We start from the raw sequence: 18,070 nt of genomic DNA, 5'->3' as shown, positions 1-18,070 counted from the left end.
TTCAGGAGTAACCAACCCTGCCAATACCTTGCTTTTCGATTTCTGGTCTCCTGAAGTGTGAGAATACATTTCTGTGTTTTAAGCCACCCATTTTGTGATTTACTATTACAGCCCAGGAAACTAGTGCAATGGGCATCTTTATCTTTTTTTCTGTCTGTGTGTGTGTGTGCGCGCGCGCGCGCGGTGTGTGTGTGTTAGCTTTAAATCTGAGAGAACTTTTAAAAATTACATTCTTTTAAAAAATTATTTTGAATAGGCAACGTATTTAAATGGTTCAAATTTAAAAGGTATAAAGGCTATACTCCAGCCACCCACTGCACACACTGTTCTGCCTCTTATTTTTTGCTTGTCACTAAATATAGCTCAGTGATTATTCTTGATTATTCTACAGATTCCTTGGTCATTTCTACAATTTCACAGTATTTTTATTTGTTGAATGTACCGTAGTTTTTAAACTAATTCCTTACTGGTGGATATTTAGGATGTTCTCAGTTTTTTTGCAGTTACAACTATTGCTCATGAATAATCTTATATGTTTGTACAATTATGAGTACATCTCCAGGATAAATTCCTAGTAGTAGAATTCCTAGTAATTCCTAGGAATTGTTGTTTCAAAGAGCATGTGCTTTTGTAATTTTGATAGATATCGCCAAATTGTCCTCCATAGAGATCACAACAGTTTACACTCCAAATAGAAATATATGGGGGTGCTGCTCTCGGCCTTAGCGCCATCTTCTGATAAACCTCCGCACCATAGGACCGGAGTGGAGGAAGACGCGAATGCGCATGCCGAAGCGCAAAAGAAAGATGAAGCGGATGTCAGAGTAAACTCTTACACCCATGGAAGCCACAGGAGCAGAAACAAGGGAAGCCAGAGGCCAGGGACGCTGGTACAAATTGTTGGACTGCATGCCTACTGTCTAGAACTTGTCTCAATGGATCTGAAACATCTATGGCCATTCTGATGGCCTTGACCACCTTTGAGAGTCCCACCTTGCTCTTATCAAAACAGCCTCTTTTGGTCCTCTGCCCTGGACCCGGGACATTCTGGACTAGTTCTGTTCTCAGTTGTGACTGAATGTAACATGTGTACAATAAATTCTCTCTCTTGCTATCTTAGCTGAAGAAAAAAAATATATATATGGGGGTGCTGATCACCCACACTCTAACCAACGTAAGTCATACTTTTTGATCTATGCTAATCCGATAACAATATTTTTTCCTTTTTGATTTATAGTGCTGTGTTGGGAAACTAGTCCTTTGTTCGAAATATGCTTTACAAATATTTTCCTTGATAATTTACTCTTTAATAACGTTTTCCACACTTTCTGATTTTGTGAATTTTTTTGTAAATTGTTTTTTTTCCCTTGGTGCTAGTATGTAGTTGTGATAGGTGTCAAGCCAGAAAAAAATAGAAATTTAGCCTGCCTGAGAGATTGTATTTTCAAAGAATCCTTATGTGACTTCGGCAATCTTTAGTTAAAACTTGAGGGCTCTCATTCTGTGTTTCAGGTAAAATTTTAAATCTGAGAACTGTATCTTGATGGACACATAAGTTTTGCAGTGTTTGCTTTGGCACGAGGGAAAAACTGTTGTCATTGTTAAAAAAAAAAAGTAGAAATAAAAATAAGCAGGAAAAAAACTCTCTCAATCTCTTCCACTGTTAACACCAGGCTTTTTATGACATATACTTTTGGATATATAATTGCATATATATTTTGTTGTTTAAAAATGGGAACATACTATAGATACTTTAAACTTTTTCAGCTAATAGTACAAATCTAAAAACTGTAATAGGTTAATAGTATTCTATTATATGAATATAAAACAGTTATGTGGTCTGTCCTCAATTATTGCTGCATGCTCATCCTTTTCTTCATAGTTATTCATTATTGCCTATTCTCAACACTTGGCCTTGGCCATCTGCTCTTCTCACTCAATATTATCTCCCCAGGTAATCTCATCCATGGTTTTCAGCTTCAATTATTAGATACATGCCAGTGACTTCCAAATTTACATCTCCTAAGCCTCTTCTGAGCCCCAGCCTAGATATCTAACTGCCTATTTAGCACTTCTAATTGTGTCAAAGACACCTCAAACTCTGCGTATCCAAGCTAGACAGAACTAATGAATCCCCTCTCCCCCAAACCTGGCAGTCTTCCAGTGTTCCCTGTCTAAGTGAATAGCAAGATCATCTGTCCCACTGAATAAGCCATAAACTTAGGAATCACCATTGCTGCATATTTCACCTCTCCCCTCTACCTACTGTATTACCAAACCATACCAATTTTTCCTCTTAAATATCTCAAGTCTTTCTTGTCTTACTGTTTTCAATGCCAGCGTCTTAGTCTCTGCTATGATCTTTGGCCAGACCAGCTGGTTTCCTGGACCCAATCAGGTATTTTTTGTAAGATACAATAAAAATAAGTTACTGGAAAAAATGAAATAATTAACAAAGATATACGAAGTACAAGCCTCACATTTTATTAGATTTAACAGACATAAAACTGCTCTGTCAAATTGGTATAAAAGTTTCTGAACACTCTTGATGTTTGCACGTAACTTGATGTGTTGCATCCCCAGTGCTTAGCCCAATGCCTGGCATATAGAAGACATATAGAATAAATAAATTAATAAGTATTTGTGAAACTAAAGATATAACTTTGGCAATTTGGGGACATTTAAGTTGTTTCCAGTGATTGGCCATTTTGAATACTATGAGAATGTTCTCATAGTATAGTTAAGTCTTCATTTCTTTTTAATTGAAGTATAGTTGATTTACAATGTTGTGTTAGTTTCTGGTGTACAGCAAAGTGATTCAGTTATACATATATATATACATATATATATTCTTTTTCATATTCTTTTCCATTATAGTTTATTACAGGATACTGAATGTATTTCCCATTCTATATATAGTAGTTTGCATCTGCTAGTCCCAAACTCCCAATCCAACCCTCCCCCGACTCCCTTCCCCCTTGGCAACCACAGGTCTGTTCTATGTCTGTGAATCTGTTTCTGTTTCGTAGATAAGTTCATTTGTGTCGTATTTTAGATTCCACATATAAGTGATATCATATGGTATTTGTCTTTCTCTTTCTGACTTACTTGGTAAATTGGGAGCTTGGGATTGACATATATTGTACACACTACTGTATATAAAATAGGTAACTTATAAGGACCTACTGTATAGCATAGGGAAATCTACTCAATTCTCTGTAATGACCTATATGGAAAAAGAATCTAAAAAAGAGTGGATATATGTATATGTATAATTGATTCACTTTGCTGTACCCCTGAAACTAACACAACATTGTAAATCAACTATACTCCAATAAAAATAAAATAAAATAAAAAATACGGGTGTTCCCTGGCTGTCCAGTGGTTAGGACTCTATGCTTCCACTGCAGGGGGCCTGGGTTCAATCCCTGGTGGGGAATTAAGATCCCTCAGGCCACACGGCACAGCCAAAATAAATAAATAAATAAACTAAAAAAAAAATAATAATAACCCTGGCAACCATAAGTTTGTTTTCTCCATCTGTGACTCTATTTCTGTTTTGTAAATAAGTTCATTTGTACCATATTTTAGATTCCACATATAAGCGATATCATATATTTGTCTTTCTGTGTCTGACTTACTTCACTCAGTATGACAATCTGTAGGTCCATCCATGTTGCTGCAAATGGCATTATTTCACTCTCTTTTATGATCGAGTCATATTGCATTGTACATATGTACCACATCTTCTTTATCCATTCATCTGTCGATGGACACTTAGGTTGCTTCCACGTCCTGGCTATTGTAAATAGTGCTGCAATGAATATTGGGATGCGTGTATCTTTCTGAATTATGGTTTTCTCTGGATATATGCACAGGATTAGAATTGCTGGATCATATGGCAGCTCTATTTTCAGGGTTTTTTTTTTTTTTTTTTTTTTGCAGTACACGGGCCTCTCACTGTTGTGGCCTCTCCCGTTGCGGAGCACAGGCTCTGGATGCGCAGGCCCAGCGGCCATGGCTCACGGGCCCAGCCGCTCCGCGGCATGTGGGATCCTCCCGGACCGGGGCACGAACCCGTGTCCCCTGCATCAGCAGGCGGACTCCCAACCACTGCGCCACCAGGAAATCCCCTATTTTCCGTTTTTTAAGGAACCTCCATACTGTTCTCCATAGTGGCTACACCAATGTACATTCCCACCAACAGGGTAGGAGGGTTCCCTTTTCTCCACACTCTCTCCAGCATTTGTTATTTATAAGTCTTCATTTCTTTAGGATCAATTCTTATATATAAAATTGCTATATCCAGGGTGGATACATTTTTTTAAAATTGTTATTGGGGTATAATTGCTTTGCAATGGTGTGTTAGTTTCTGCTTTATAACAAAGTGAATCAGTTATACATATACATATATCCCCATATCTCCTCCCTCTTGCGTCTCCCTCCCACCCTCCCTATCCCACCCCTCTAGGTGGTCACAAAGCACCGAGCTGATCTCCCTGTGCTATGCAGCTGCTTCCCACTAGCTATCTGTTTTACATTTGGTAGTATATATATGTCCATGCTACTCTCTCACTTCGTCCCAGCCTACCCTTCCCCCTCCCCGTGTCCTCAAGTCCATTCTCTACGTCTGCGTCTTTATTCCTGTCCTGCCCCTAGGTTCTTCAGAACCTTTTTTTTTTTTTAGATTCCATATATATGTGTTAGCATATGGTATTTGTTTTTCTCTTTCTGACTTACTTCACTCTGTATGATAGACTCTAGGTCCAAGGGGTGGATACATTTTTTAAAAAGGTTTTTTTTTTTGGAAATTCCCTGGTGGTCCAGTGGTTAGAACTCAGTGCATTTACTTTGGGGGCCCGGGTTCCATTCCTGGTTGGGGAACTAAAATCCCTCAAGACACGAGGCGTGGCCACAATATTTATTTATTTATTTATTTATTTATTTATTTGCAGTACACGGGCCTCTCACTGTTGTGGCCTCTCCCGTTGCGGAGCACAGGCTCCGGACGCGCAGGCTCAGTGGCCATGGCTCACGGGCCCAGCCACTCCGCGGCATGTGGGATCTTCCCGGACTGGGGCACGAACCCGTGTCCCCTGCATCGGCAGGCGGGCTCTCAAACACTGTGCCACCAGGGAAGCCCCACAATATTTTTTTAAAAAACGTTTTTGTTAAGCTAAATTGCCTTCTAAAAAGACTGCATCCCCATCGATATTGAAGGGGAAAGCTCATTTCTGTTCCTTAGGAATAGGCCTCTTTCTCTGTTAAGCTCCTTCAATCAATTTGACTGTTTCGGTCTTGGCCTCTGTCTTCAGGCAGCTTTGAGGTGGGGAGGCACAGCTTATCTTCCACTTGTCCCCAGTCTGCATCCCAGAGACTGGCTCACCTATGTGGTATTTACCTTCGTCCCACCTAGAGCCCTTTGGGGTGGGCTGGAGGAGGCAGGAAGGACCTTGGCCCTTCAGCTGTCCTGGTTCTTTGGCTCTTCCTGGATCCTGGTCAGATCTCCCATTTTGTCTCCTTCTTTACTTTAGCATGCAGTAGAAGTTTTGGCTTTTGCACCCTAGTAAGGTTATTATATCTGACTCACACCATTTTGGGATTTCTGTCTAGGCAATTAATGTACCTCTTTGCAGGGCTATCTATCGTATTTCCTATTTTCTTTCAGATGGACCAGTTTGACTGAAGCTTGTTCTTTCCTGCAAGAATTATATGCCAGAAGTTGCCAATTATATGACTTAGAATAGTTTTTGACTTTGAGATACAGAAAAAAACAATTCAAACAAATTTATTGTCTTATGTAACCGAAAGTTCTCAGCAGTAGGGTGGGCTTCAAACTGCTAAACATCAGCAATGGCTCATTTATGTCATTATAGACCCAGGTTTATTCCTCTCTTCATCTGCTATTATCAGTAGAGGCTTCATCCTACAGTAGAGGCTTCATCCTAAAACTGGCTTCTTGTGGTGGCAGGGAAGCTGCCAGTAACTGTGGAGAGCACCAGAGACTTCCTTGGTGATTTCTTGGAATAGAGGCAGGGAGGGTCTTTCAACTAAAATGAAAGAAATCTTTTCCCTTAGTCTGATTGGAACAACCTAAGTCACGTGTTCACATCTAAAATTTTCTAAAATCCTCTAAAGCTTTAGGTGTGATAGGCACAAAGTCAGTGTTCCAAGTTACAGCAGTTTTAACGAGCTCCTTTGTAACCACAGAATAAGACTTGTTACTTCCCAGCCAGGAATAGAAGAATCTTCATGGCATTCCATACTGTAAGGCCTATCATTACCACCCCTCCCCTTTTCCATATCAATTTATATATTAGTTAGGACTCTGGTTTGCAAGTGACAAATACCCAACTCAAACTGGCTTAAAGAAAATGGGAATTTATTTACACATGGAACTGACAGGGCTGTGGAATAGACTGGATTTGCCTGGATATAAGGGCTGTGGAATAGACTGGATTTGCCTGGATATAAGGGCTCAAGTGATGTCATCTATGTCCTCCTTTTCTCTCTAAGAGGTTTTCTCCATTTGGTAGTCATGAGAGCCATCAGAAGCTCAAGACTCACATGTTATCAGCTTAGCAACCTTGGCAGAAAGAGAGCATCTTCTCTGATAAGTCTGGCAGAAAAATCCCAGAGAAGATTCTGATTGGCTGTGTCCTCATTCCTGAATCAACTACTGTGACCATGGGAATGGAATATTCTGACTGGTCATGTGTCTACTATGGTCAGGGGAGGCAGATCAGCCACACCTAAACTATTTAGAAGTGGTTCCCTTCTGGAAAAAGGTTTGGTTACTGGAAGAAGGCAGGATGAATGCTGGGAAGGCAAAAGTAACAGCTGCTCACTATAATGGTATTTTAGCAATTCAAAGGAGGTCAATTTGGCTAGAGCATTGGCTCTCAAATTGTGGTCCCCAGACCTACTGAATCAGAAACTCAGCAATCTGTGTTTAATAAACCCACCAGGTGATTCTGATACAGGATAAAGTTTGAGATCCAGTGATAAAGAGGTTTTCCTCAGGGGCTATGGAAGTGCAATGGAGCTAGCAATTAATTCTGGGTATGGGGGGATTTCTTAGGGGAGGTGGAATCTATTTGGGTCCTAAAGTAGGAGGTGGACCTCATGTGTGAGGAAATTTCCATTTCGTACTCTCTAACTTCCTACTTTTCTTTTTCACTGAAGCCTGGCTGATGCCAATTTACCATATTTATCCTGCCTCTTTGAGCCACTGTGACTCATCTTTTCTTTCTCCTAGAATATCCTTCTTTTTCTCTTCATTGATTCAAACCCTAGCCATCCTTGAAGGTTCAGCTCAAACTTTCGTCTTTTCCAGGAAATCTTACCTGATAATCTCTATTTTCACATGCTTAATACTTCCTTATATACCAGGAACTGGTATATAAGGTGTACTCTTTTTTTTTCTTTTTTTGCATTTTAATACATGTAGATTTATGTAACTACCTCCATAATCAGAATAAAGAATGGTTTCCTTATATACCAGGTAAGTACCATGGTAAGTACTGGAATTGCTTAAATGAATTATACTCCCTGGTTTAAAGGCTATATGCATATTTTTAAAAATTCATTTATTTATTTATTATTTATTTATTTATTTTTGGCTGTGTAGGTCTTCGTTTCTATGCGAGGACTTTCTCTACTTGCAGCGAGCGGGGGCCACTCTTCGTCGCGGTGCGCGGGCCTCTCACTGTCGCGGCCTCTCTTGTTGCGGAGCACAGGCTCCAGACGCGCAGGCTCAGTAGTTGTGGCTCACGGGCCCAGTTGCTCCGTGGCATGTGGGATCTTCCCAGACCAGGGCTCGAACCTGTGTCCCTGCATTGGCAGGCAGATTCTCAACAACTGCGCCACCAGGGAAGCCCGCATATTTTTAAAGATGCCATCAGAATGCCCTCTAAAAACGGCTCTACCAGTTTACATATTCACCAGCATGTGAGGCTGCTTAGTTCCCCACATGCTCATCACCACTATAGACACTATCAATCTTCCTCATTTTTGCCAGTCTGAAAAATGTACAATACCTTGTTGCTGTTTTAATTTGCATTCCTTTGACTTTCAATACACCTGAACATCTTTTCTTTGTTGGCTATTTGCATTTCTTCTATATCTTGCTTGTTAATACCTGTCTTAGTTTGGGCTTTGGCAGAATATCATAGAATGAATGGCTTATAAACAACAAAAATTTATTTCTCACAGTTCTGGAGTCTGGAAGTCCAAGATCAGGGTGCCAGCATAGTCAGGTCTAGTGAGAACCATCTTCTAGGTTGTATCTTCCTGTTGTATCTTCACATGGCAGAAAAAGAGCTATAGAGCTCTCTGGGGTCTCTTTTCTACGGGCACTAATCCCATTCATGAGGGCTCCACGCTCATGACCTAATTACCTCTCAAAAGCCCCACCTCCTGATACCATCACATTTGGGATTAGGATTTAAATTTATGAAATTTTGGTGGGAGGAAAGCATAAACATTCAGTCCATAACAATATTCTAAGCCCATTAGTTTTTAGTTTTTTTAATTTACTATATAGAAAAATTGATTTTTTTCTTTTGGTGTACTCTTTTTTTTTTTTTTTTTTTGCATTTTAACACGTGTAGATTTATGTAACTACCACCATAATCAGAATAAAGAATTGTTTCATCATTCCAAAAATCTCCCTTGTGCTAACCCTTTGTAGTCATACTTTCCCTCGACCCATAACTTCTGACAACTACTGATCTACTCTCCATAACTATAGTTTTGTAATTTTGAGGATGTCAAATAAATGAAATTGTATAGTGTGTAACATCTTAAGGCTGGATTCTTTCACCCAGCGTAATGTTTTGAGATTCTTTCAAGTTGTTGCATGTATCAGTAATTTGTTCCTTTTTATTGCTGAGTAGTGTTAACTGTATAGATGTACCACGATTTCTTTATCCATTCACCCTTTGAAGTTGAATGAAGAAAACGGTGAAGAAAACACCCTTTGGGTTGTTTTCAGTTTGGGACCATTATAAATAAATCTGCTATGGACATTTGTGTACAGTTTTTGTGTGAACATAAGATTTTATTTCTCTAGGGTAGATACTCAGGAGTGGGATTACTGGGTTATAGAGTAAATGCATTTAGCATTACAAGAAAGGAGTAAACCATTTCCTAGAGTGGCTGTATCATTTTGCATTCCCACCAGCAATGTATCATATTACCTACTGCCCTTGCCACAGCTAATTAAATCAGGGGTAATTGCCTTAGCTAAAAGGTATATTACATTAGCCAGACCAGTGACTTATGAGGGGACTAGCATGAGAACTCAGCAGAAAAGGGGACAAGAATATCCGAAAAAATTGAATCTGAGACTCTCAAAAAGAAGAGAGGCGGGCTTCCCTGGTGGCACAGTGGTTGAGAGTCCGCCTACCGATGCAGGGGACACGGGTTCGTGCCCCGGTCCGGGAAGATCCCACATGCCGCGGAGTGGCTGGGCCCGTGAGCCATGGCCGCTGAGCCTGCGCGTCCGAAGCCTGTGCTCCGCAACGGGAGAGGCCTCAACAGTGAGGCCTGCGTACCGAAAAAAAAAAAAAGAAGAAGAAGAGAGGCGAAAGCCAAGATTAGAAGTGAAGGAGAAATCTAGAAATACTGAGTCACCTGTGTGGTAGATTTATTAAAGTAGGGGACAACAATTGCCTGTTTCAGAGGGAATGAAAAGAGAAGTCAGCAGAGCTGCTGTCGGATCATGAATGATGAAAAGCTCATAGCCCATTGTTCCTTGAAAACTGGCCTTCCAGTAGCTGACCTGAAAACTTATACTTTTTTTTCTTTTCTGTGTAGCCTTAAGATAAACTCTCATTAGTTATGAAAGGAACCTTTAATATAAAAGCTTTATTGAGGTATAATTAATATGCCATAAAATTCATCCATTGAAAGTATTCATTGTTTTTCAGTATATTCATAGAGCTATACAGCCATAACCACAATCAATATTAGAAACATTTTCATCACTCCAAAAAGAAACTCCATGCCCATAGCCAAACAACCTTTCTTATTATAGGGACCAGGCACAGTTCCTGCTTATCCCTGAGTAACAGATTTCCTTTCTTTGCAAGTCTGTGAAAGTATTCAAACAAGACAATCACAACTTACTGCAGGAACCAGGTATCAACCCACCTTCTTGAAATTGCAAAGCCTACCTCCCACATGGGAGTTCTTGAGTACAACTCCTATGGGGTCCTGTGTGGTGTGTGATGTCCTTTTCCCCCAGGCTGTAAGTATATGTGTAACAAACTGCTCTCAATCTCATTTGTCCTGTTTTGGTTGTCATGTGTTCAGGCATGCCCTTAATTCTAGAATGGGTGTCCCACCCTCACTAATGGGTGATTAAGGAGGAAATTAAAACAAAGTGCCCAATAGCTAATTTGATCAACACACTTTAAAATAGTTAATTGAGATTTTCCAGTCTGAGGGGCAGGAAAGAAAAAATAAAAATTTTAAAAAAGAACAAAGCCTAAGAAGTGTGTGGGACATCATCACATGTACCAATGTATTATAGGATTCCTAGAGAGAGAGGAGAGAGAAAATAGGGCAGAAAGACGTTTTGAAGAAATAATATACAAAGACTTCCCAGATCTGGTGAAAGACATGAAATTACATATCCAAAAAGTTTAATGACCTCCAAACAGGATAAATTCAAAGAGATACACATGAAGACACAATATAGCCAAATTGTTAGAAAAGACAAAGGGAGAATCTTGAAAGCAGAACGAGAGAAGGGACCTATCTTGTACAGGGAAGCCTCGGCAACACTGGCAACCAGTTTCTCTTCAGAAACCATGTTGGCTAGCAGGCAATGGGATGACTTAAACTGCTAAAAGAAAAAATTGTCAACCAAGAATTCTATATCTGGTAAAACTATCCTTGAAAAATGAAAGAGAGCCTCACTCCTTCAACTGCCACTGCTGCCACCCCCAGGAAGAGGGAAAGTGGGAGAGGAGCCCATGTCACCTGTCACCCAAGTCCTCCAACTATGTCACCCCAAAGATATAGTTCACCTATGCCAAGCTTGTCTGCACCCCAACTCTGATCCAAGCTGGATCCAGGATTGCATCCAGAGGAATTTCTGCATCATCGATATGCTCTTTGACTGGAGAGAGCTCTACAGTATTTAATGGGGCCCAGAATGGTGTCTCAACTAATCCAGTGGGAGTTTCCAACCGGTGCAATCAGCAGAGACATTGATACTGCAGCCAAATTTATCGATGCAGGTGCTGCAACAGTAGGAATACTGGTCTGGTGCTGGTATTGGAACAGTCCTTGGTGACCTTATCATTGGTTATGTCAGAAACCCTTCATGAAACAATAACTGTTCTCATGTGCTATTCTTGGATATGCCTTCTCTGAAGCATTGGTTCTCTTTTGTTTGGTGGTTGCTTTCTTGATTTTGTTTGCCTTGTAACAAAAACTACTGCTTAAAATGTTGTCATTTGTGGGCTTCCCTGGTGGTGCAGTGGTTGAGAGTCCGCCTGCCGATGCAGGGGACACAGGTTCGTGTCCTGGTCCGGGAACATCCCACATGCTGCGGAGCATCTAGGCCCGTGAGCCATGGCCGCTGAGCCTGCGCGTCCGGAGCCTGTGCTCCACAACAGGAGAGGCCACAACAGTGAGAGGCCTGCGTACCACAAAAAAAAAAAAAAAAAAAAAGTTGTCATTTGTATTAATTACAGATGGAATTCTGTGTATCTTACTGTGACTCTGAAAACTATAGTGTTGGTGTCATGGAGATGTATGTTATTTCCAAAGTTATTTTATTGAAGGTTAAAAAAAAAACCAAATGAAGGAGAAATGAAGATATTCCCAGATAAACAAAAACTGAGGGAATTAGTTATTAGTAGACCTGCCCCATAAGAAATACTAATGGAAGTCCTTCAGGGTGAAATGAAAGAGCACTATACAGTAACTTAATGCTATATGAAGAAATAAAGAAAAATAGTAGAAGTATCTACATAGGTGAATGTAAAAGTCAACATTATTGCAAGTTTGGTTTGTAACCTTTCTTCCTATATAATTTAAAAATCAAATATATGGTGTAAAGCAATAACAATAAATCTGTATTAATGGGCACACATTGTATATAGTTGGTGACAGCAGCAACATAAGGAGGGTGGAGCTGTAAACAAGCAGAGTTTTTTAATATAATCAACACTGAATTGGTAGAAAGTCTATTTTATCTAATATTAATATAGCCACCTCATGGGCTTCCCTGGTGGCGCAGTGGTTGAGAGTCCACCTGCCGATGCAGGGGACACGGGTTCGTGCCCCGGTCCGGGAAGATCCCACATGCCGTGGAGCAGCTGGGCCCGTGAGCCATGGCTGCTGAGCCTGCGCGTCCGGAGCCTGTGCTCCGCAACGGGAGAGGCCACAACAGTGAGAGGCCCACGTACCACAAAACACAAACAAAATAAATAAATAAATAAATAAATATATATATATATATATATAGCCACTTCAGCTTTTTATTATTGTTATTTGCTTGATATATGTTTTTCCATCCTTTTACTTTCAACCTATTTGTATCTTTGAGTCTAAAGTGTGTGTCCCATAGACAAAATATATTTGGAGATATATTTTTATCTATTTTGATGATCTCTGCCTTTTGATTGGATTCTTTAATCCATTCACATACAATGTTATTATTTATGTGTTTGGATTTATGTCTGCTGTTTTACTTTTAATTTTCTGTTAGTCTCATAACTATTTCCCTCCTTTATTGCTTTCTTTTGTATTATGTGGATGTTTTCCTACTGTAATATCTTAATTCTTTTAATAATTGTTTCATTATATAGATATTTTTGAATTATTTTCTTAGTTGTTGCTCTAGGGTTTACCATGTACATTTTAACTTTTCAGAATCCATTCAGATTTATACTGACTTATTTGTAGTGTTATTTAAAAGCATTACTCTTGTGTAGCTCTAGTGCCTCTTCCCCTTTTTGGTGCTTTTAAAATAACATTACTTTATATATGTTACAAACCCCAAAATATATTGCTATAAGTATTATTTTATATAATTTTATGTCTTTTAGGGAAGCTGAGAGAAGAAAGGACAGCAAGTGTATATTTATAGAGTTTGTTATAGTAATCTTCTTATTTACCATTTTTGGTTCTCCTCATTTGTTCCTGTGTTTTCAAGTTACCACCTGGTGTCATTACCTTACTGAAATACAAAGTTGCTTCCATTCACTTCCTTCTATTATTGTCAAATAGATTACATTTCTATGTGTTGTAGGCCAACAAAACAATTATATACCTGTTGTTTTAAAAGTTGATTTTTAAACCACTTAAGAGAAGAAAGAAGAATAAATAGGCATTTATATTGTCTTTCATAATTACCTTTACTGGTATCTTTGCTTTTTCATAAGGATTTGAATTACTGTCTGCAGTCTCTTGTTTTCCACCTTAATAACTTCATTTCGCATTTCTTGTAAGATAGGTCTTCTTGCAACAAATTCTCAGTTTTTGTTTGTTTGGAATGTCTTTATTTCACTTTCATTTTTGAAAGATTTGCTGGATAGAAGATTCTTGGTTGACAATTTTTTTCCTTTAATACTTTGAATATGTCATTCCAGTGCCTTTTGGCCCCCATTGTTTCTGATGAGAAATCAGTATGCGATGAATTGTTTTTGTACTGCTGCTTTCAAAATTCTTTTTGTCTTTGTCTTTCAACATTTTTACTATGATATGTTTGTATGTGGATATATTTGTGTTTACATGACTTGGTCGAGCTTCATGTACGTGTAGAATAATGTTTTTCATCAAATTTGGAAAGCACTTGGACATTATGTCTTCAACTTTTTTTTTTCTGCTCTTTTCTCTGTCTCATCTTTCCTCTTCTTCTGGTACTTACATTATGCATATGTTGGTGCACTTACTGGTATCCAGCATTTCTCTGAAGCTCTGTTAACTTTTCTTCATTCTTTTTTTCCCTCTGTTCTTTGGGTTGCATAATTACCATTGGTCTATCTTCAAGAGAGCTGATTCTTTCTTTTGTTAGTTCAAACCTATTGTTAAGCCCCTCTAGTGAACTTGTCATTTTAGTTATTGTACTTTTTTACCTCCACAATGTTCATGTAGTTCTTTTTAAAAATTACTTCTCTCTCTTTATCGACATTCTCTATTGCAATGTTGTCATACCTTTGTCTACTTCTTCTAGCATGGTTTTCTTTAGCTCTTTCAATATGTTTATAATGGTTATTATGAAATCTTTGTCTGTTAAATCCAATATCTGGACCCTCTCACAGCCAGTTTCTGTTGCCTATCTATTTTCCTATGTATGAGTCAGTCACACATCCTGTTTCTTTGTATGTCTTGTAATTTTTTGTTGTTGAAAACTGGACACTTAAGGTAATATATTGTAGCAAATCTGATACTGATTATCCCTCTCCCCTGGGACTTGTTTGTTGTTTATTTATTTGTTTAGTGACTTAACTATTTTAGTGAAGACTGTTGCCCCTGCAGTGTGCAGACTCTGTACTTGCTCCTTAGAGATTATAGCCTTCAATGTGCACAAGTTGCTCTGGGATGACAGTGTTTTAGCAGTGCTCTCTTTGACTGTCTCTTTCCCTGATCTCTCTGTTAAGCTGTCTGCCTCTGTTGGTATCACATCCAGCTTTTAGGCTGATTTCTGTATTGTTTCAGACATAAATTTCTTTATAATCTGGTCCAATTCAATTTGGGCTCCTTGGCTGGTGTACTTTTTGAGACTAGTCTCTGACATGTCTTCTGTCCCCAGGAGGCTATTTTAACTTTTTCTTTCCCTGGTTCTCTCTGTTAAACTTGCTGATCTGCCAGTTTAGCTTGCTGATACTATGAAGCTATCAGCCTTCCTCCTAATTTCTTACCCAATTTCTCCATTATTTCTGAGATTGCCAGTGTAGGTTTGAAGTTCCCTACACTGTATTAAATAAAGTCATTTCCTCTGAGGAGAGCTTAAGAGCTCTCTGTTGTTATGACTGCCTTCCTCCCTAGGCAAAATCTCTGAGCCACTGCTCCAGAGCAGGTGTTGGGGACAGTGGCCCACTTCTTTTGGAATGACACCTCTGCTTATGAACAGGACTTTGGGTGGGGGCAGTAGCCTCTGGTCTTCTTGGCTTGCCTCTCCTGGAGTAAAATCTCTGTCCTACCAACAGACTGGGACGAGGGCAATTAGGGCCACTGTATTTTTGGCCTGCTTCATCTGGGATTGAGTGTGTTCTGGGCTTCATCTGGGATTGAGTGTGTTCTGGGCTTAAGAAGGGAGCCCTAAACCTCTGTGCTGCACTTGCCTGAAATTTAGCCTCTATAACACAGAGCTGGGAAGGAACAGAAATGTTGGTGGCCCATCCTTCTTGATGGGGGGGGATGCCATATCCCTTGGGAGTTAGGGGAAGAGGGAACCCCATCCTCTTATCAGTAGCAACTGGAGTAGAGCTTCCATCACACTGAGATTGGTGGGAGTGGCAAGTGAGTGGGCCATGGGTAAACTGCCACAAACGCTCACTTCTTATCAAAATTTAGTAGATTTTCTTAAATAAATATTTCTTCATTTGGCGTCTAAACTTAGGACAATTTACAGACACTTTAAATGATTGTTTTTTAAAAATAATTTTCACCAGTATGTTTGGTTCACTGGGGAGTATGTCTATAGAACCCTTCATGCTTCCACTCTTGAAGTGGATCTTTTTCTGGAATTGCTTTTGTAGCTGGTATGTAGACGCTACACAGAATGTACAGGGGTAAGGAATTCATAAGATGAAAATCCTGAAGGGAAAGAATTATTCTCATTTTATGCTTGTGGAAGCTATTATTATCACTTAAATTAGAGTTCAAGTCAAAATTCTATTGTTTCTAAATCCCAGGTCTTTGTTCACTGATTGATATATCATGCTTTTGATTTGTATTTTTAATGAATTGAGACCCTAATCTTCAGATAACAAATGCATTAGTTATGTACAGCTACATAAAAAATTACCCTAAAACCTAATGGCGCAAAACAAAAATATACTTTTTAAAAACTATTTTATTTATTTATTTATTTATTTTTGGCTGCCTGGGTCTACGTTGCAGCACGCAGGATCTTAGTTGCAGCATGCAGGCTTCTTAGTTGTGGCATGTGTTGCGACACGTGGACTTCTTAGTTGCGGCATGCGAACTCTTAGTTGCGGCATACATATGGGATCTAGTTCTCTGACCAGGGATCAAACCGGGGATCCCTGCATAGGGAGCTTTTAGTCTTACCTGCTGGACCACCAGGGAAGTCCCCAAACTATACTTTTTTATCCTTACCATTTCCATGGATAAGGAATTCATAACTGGGTAGTTCCTCCTTAGAGTCCGTCATGAGATTGCTTTCAGGATGTTGATTTAAGCTGCAGTCATTTATGCTTCACTGAGGCTGGAGGTTCTGTCTCCCAAGTGGCTCAATGAAATGGCTGCCAATTTGGTGGTAGTTGTTGGCTGGAGGCTTTAATTTCTCTCCTTATGGGCTTCCCAAAGGCTGTTTGGATGTCCTCATGACATAGCAGCTGGCGTTCCCTGGTGTGAGTAATCCAAGGGAGAGAAGGGAGGGTCAGTCAGAGGCTACCCTTTTCATGACCTAGCCTTGGAAGTCACATAGCATCACTTGCACCACATTGTATTCATTAGAAACAATCTGCTAAGTCTGACCTACATTCAGAGGAAGTGGAATTAGGCTCCACCTTGTGAAGTGAAATGTATCAAAGAATTTGTAGACAGGTTTAGAAACCGCCTTAACAAGAAGAGGCAAACAGATTTCTGGTCACCATTGCACTAGCTTTGACAAAACCTCAGAAAAATAACTGCTTGTTTTTTTTTTTAATATTTATTTATTTGGTTGCACCAGGTCTTAGTTGTGGCAGGAGGGCTCCTTAGTTGCGGCTCGCCAGCTCCTTTGTTGCAGCATGCATGTGGGATCTAGTTCCCTGACCAGGGATTTGAACCCAGGCCCCCTGCATTGGGAGCACGGAGTCTTATCCAATGTGCCATCAGGGAAGTCTCAACTGCTTGTTTTCTTGAGTTAGTTTCTAAAATTCTATATATGTTACACCTGGGTACACACCTTATAGTCTGGCATGAATGCTGCAAAATTCAAGTATCAGAACTAAGTATTCTCGATGTTTATGTTCTATTGCAGGACATGAAATGTTGTGGGATTTCTCAAACTTTCATCATGGCCCTGTGTCTATTCAGTCATTAGATTTGGATTCTAAAGACAGAAGGAAGGCAATGGTTGCCCCCAAATCCTGTTTATTAGGACAGTTGCAATTGAGATGAAATGGTGATGAGATTCTTTATGTCATTGAAACAAAGCCCCATTTATGTTAACAAATCACAGGAAACAGTTTGTGATGACTATTCTTTTTCTAATACGTTCAGGCATTGAGCTGTGGCTATGCTGAACAGGCAGAAGCTGAGCTTTGGATAGAGCTGCTCAGGACTTGTCTGGCCAATCAGAAAACAGAGTGGGTAAAAGTAGAGGATGGGGAATTGTAAAATAGAGTAATGGTGAGAAGATGTGGAGTAGGATACATTTTTTTCTGTTAAGAAAATTGACATTTTTAGATGGGAATGAGAAATTCTGTAAGTGGTCCAAAGAGACTAGATGACATAAAAGCTTGGCATAAAAGCATGAATACAGTAGACTCTAAGGGTAAAAATATATTTTGCTTTGGAATGCCATGAATATTGGTGAGCATCTTTCAGTTTACAGATTTCCAGGCTCACATCTTATAGGCAAGCTAATCTAGTCCCCTCCCTTATAAGAAGTTGAAATCCAGTGAGATTAGTATCAGAGCAGGGACTAGAAAGGTAACTCTTTTGATTCCTATTCTAGGGTTTTATTCAGTGTTCTATATTGCCGTAAGGGGTTTATAAGCCTTTGCATTATCGGGTTCCTTGCTACCTCAACTTGTCCTTTCTTTACACCACTTCACCTCAGCTGAGCTGGCATTCATGTTATTCCTCAAACACACCCACCATGCTCTGGTCCCAGGGCTTTGCACTTGATGTGTCCTCTATTGGAAAGCTCTTC

General features: G+C 39.6%; 1 pseudogene; it reads left to right on the top strand.

The window, feature by feature from the left end:
* The first annotated feature begins 701 nt into the window (after nt 1–701).
* Nucleotides 702–11,440, top strand: LOC132435349 (ATP synthase F(0) complex subunit C3, mitochondrial pseudogene; annotated as a pseudogene).
* Nucleotides 11,441–18,070: the final 6,630 nt, after the last annotated feature.

The sequence above is a fragment of the Delphinus delphis genome, chromosome 12 (genome assembly GCF_949987515.2).
Source record: "Delphinus delphis chromosome 12, mDelDel1.2, whole genome shotgun sequence".
In the NCBI taxonomy this organism is placed as follows: domain Eukaryota; kingdom Metazoa; phylum Chordata; class Mammalia; order Artiodactyla; family Delphinidae; genus Delphinus; species Delphinus delphis.
The sequence above is the reverse complement of the archived record's forward strand: the minus strand, read 5'-3'. Positions and strand labels throughout refer to the sequence as shown.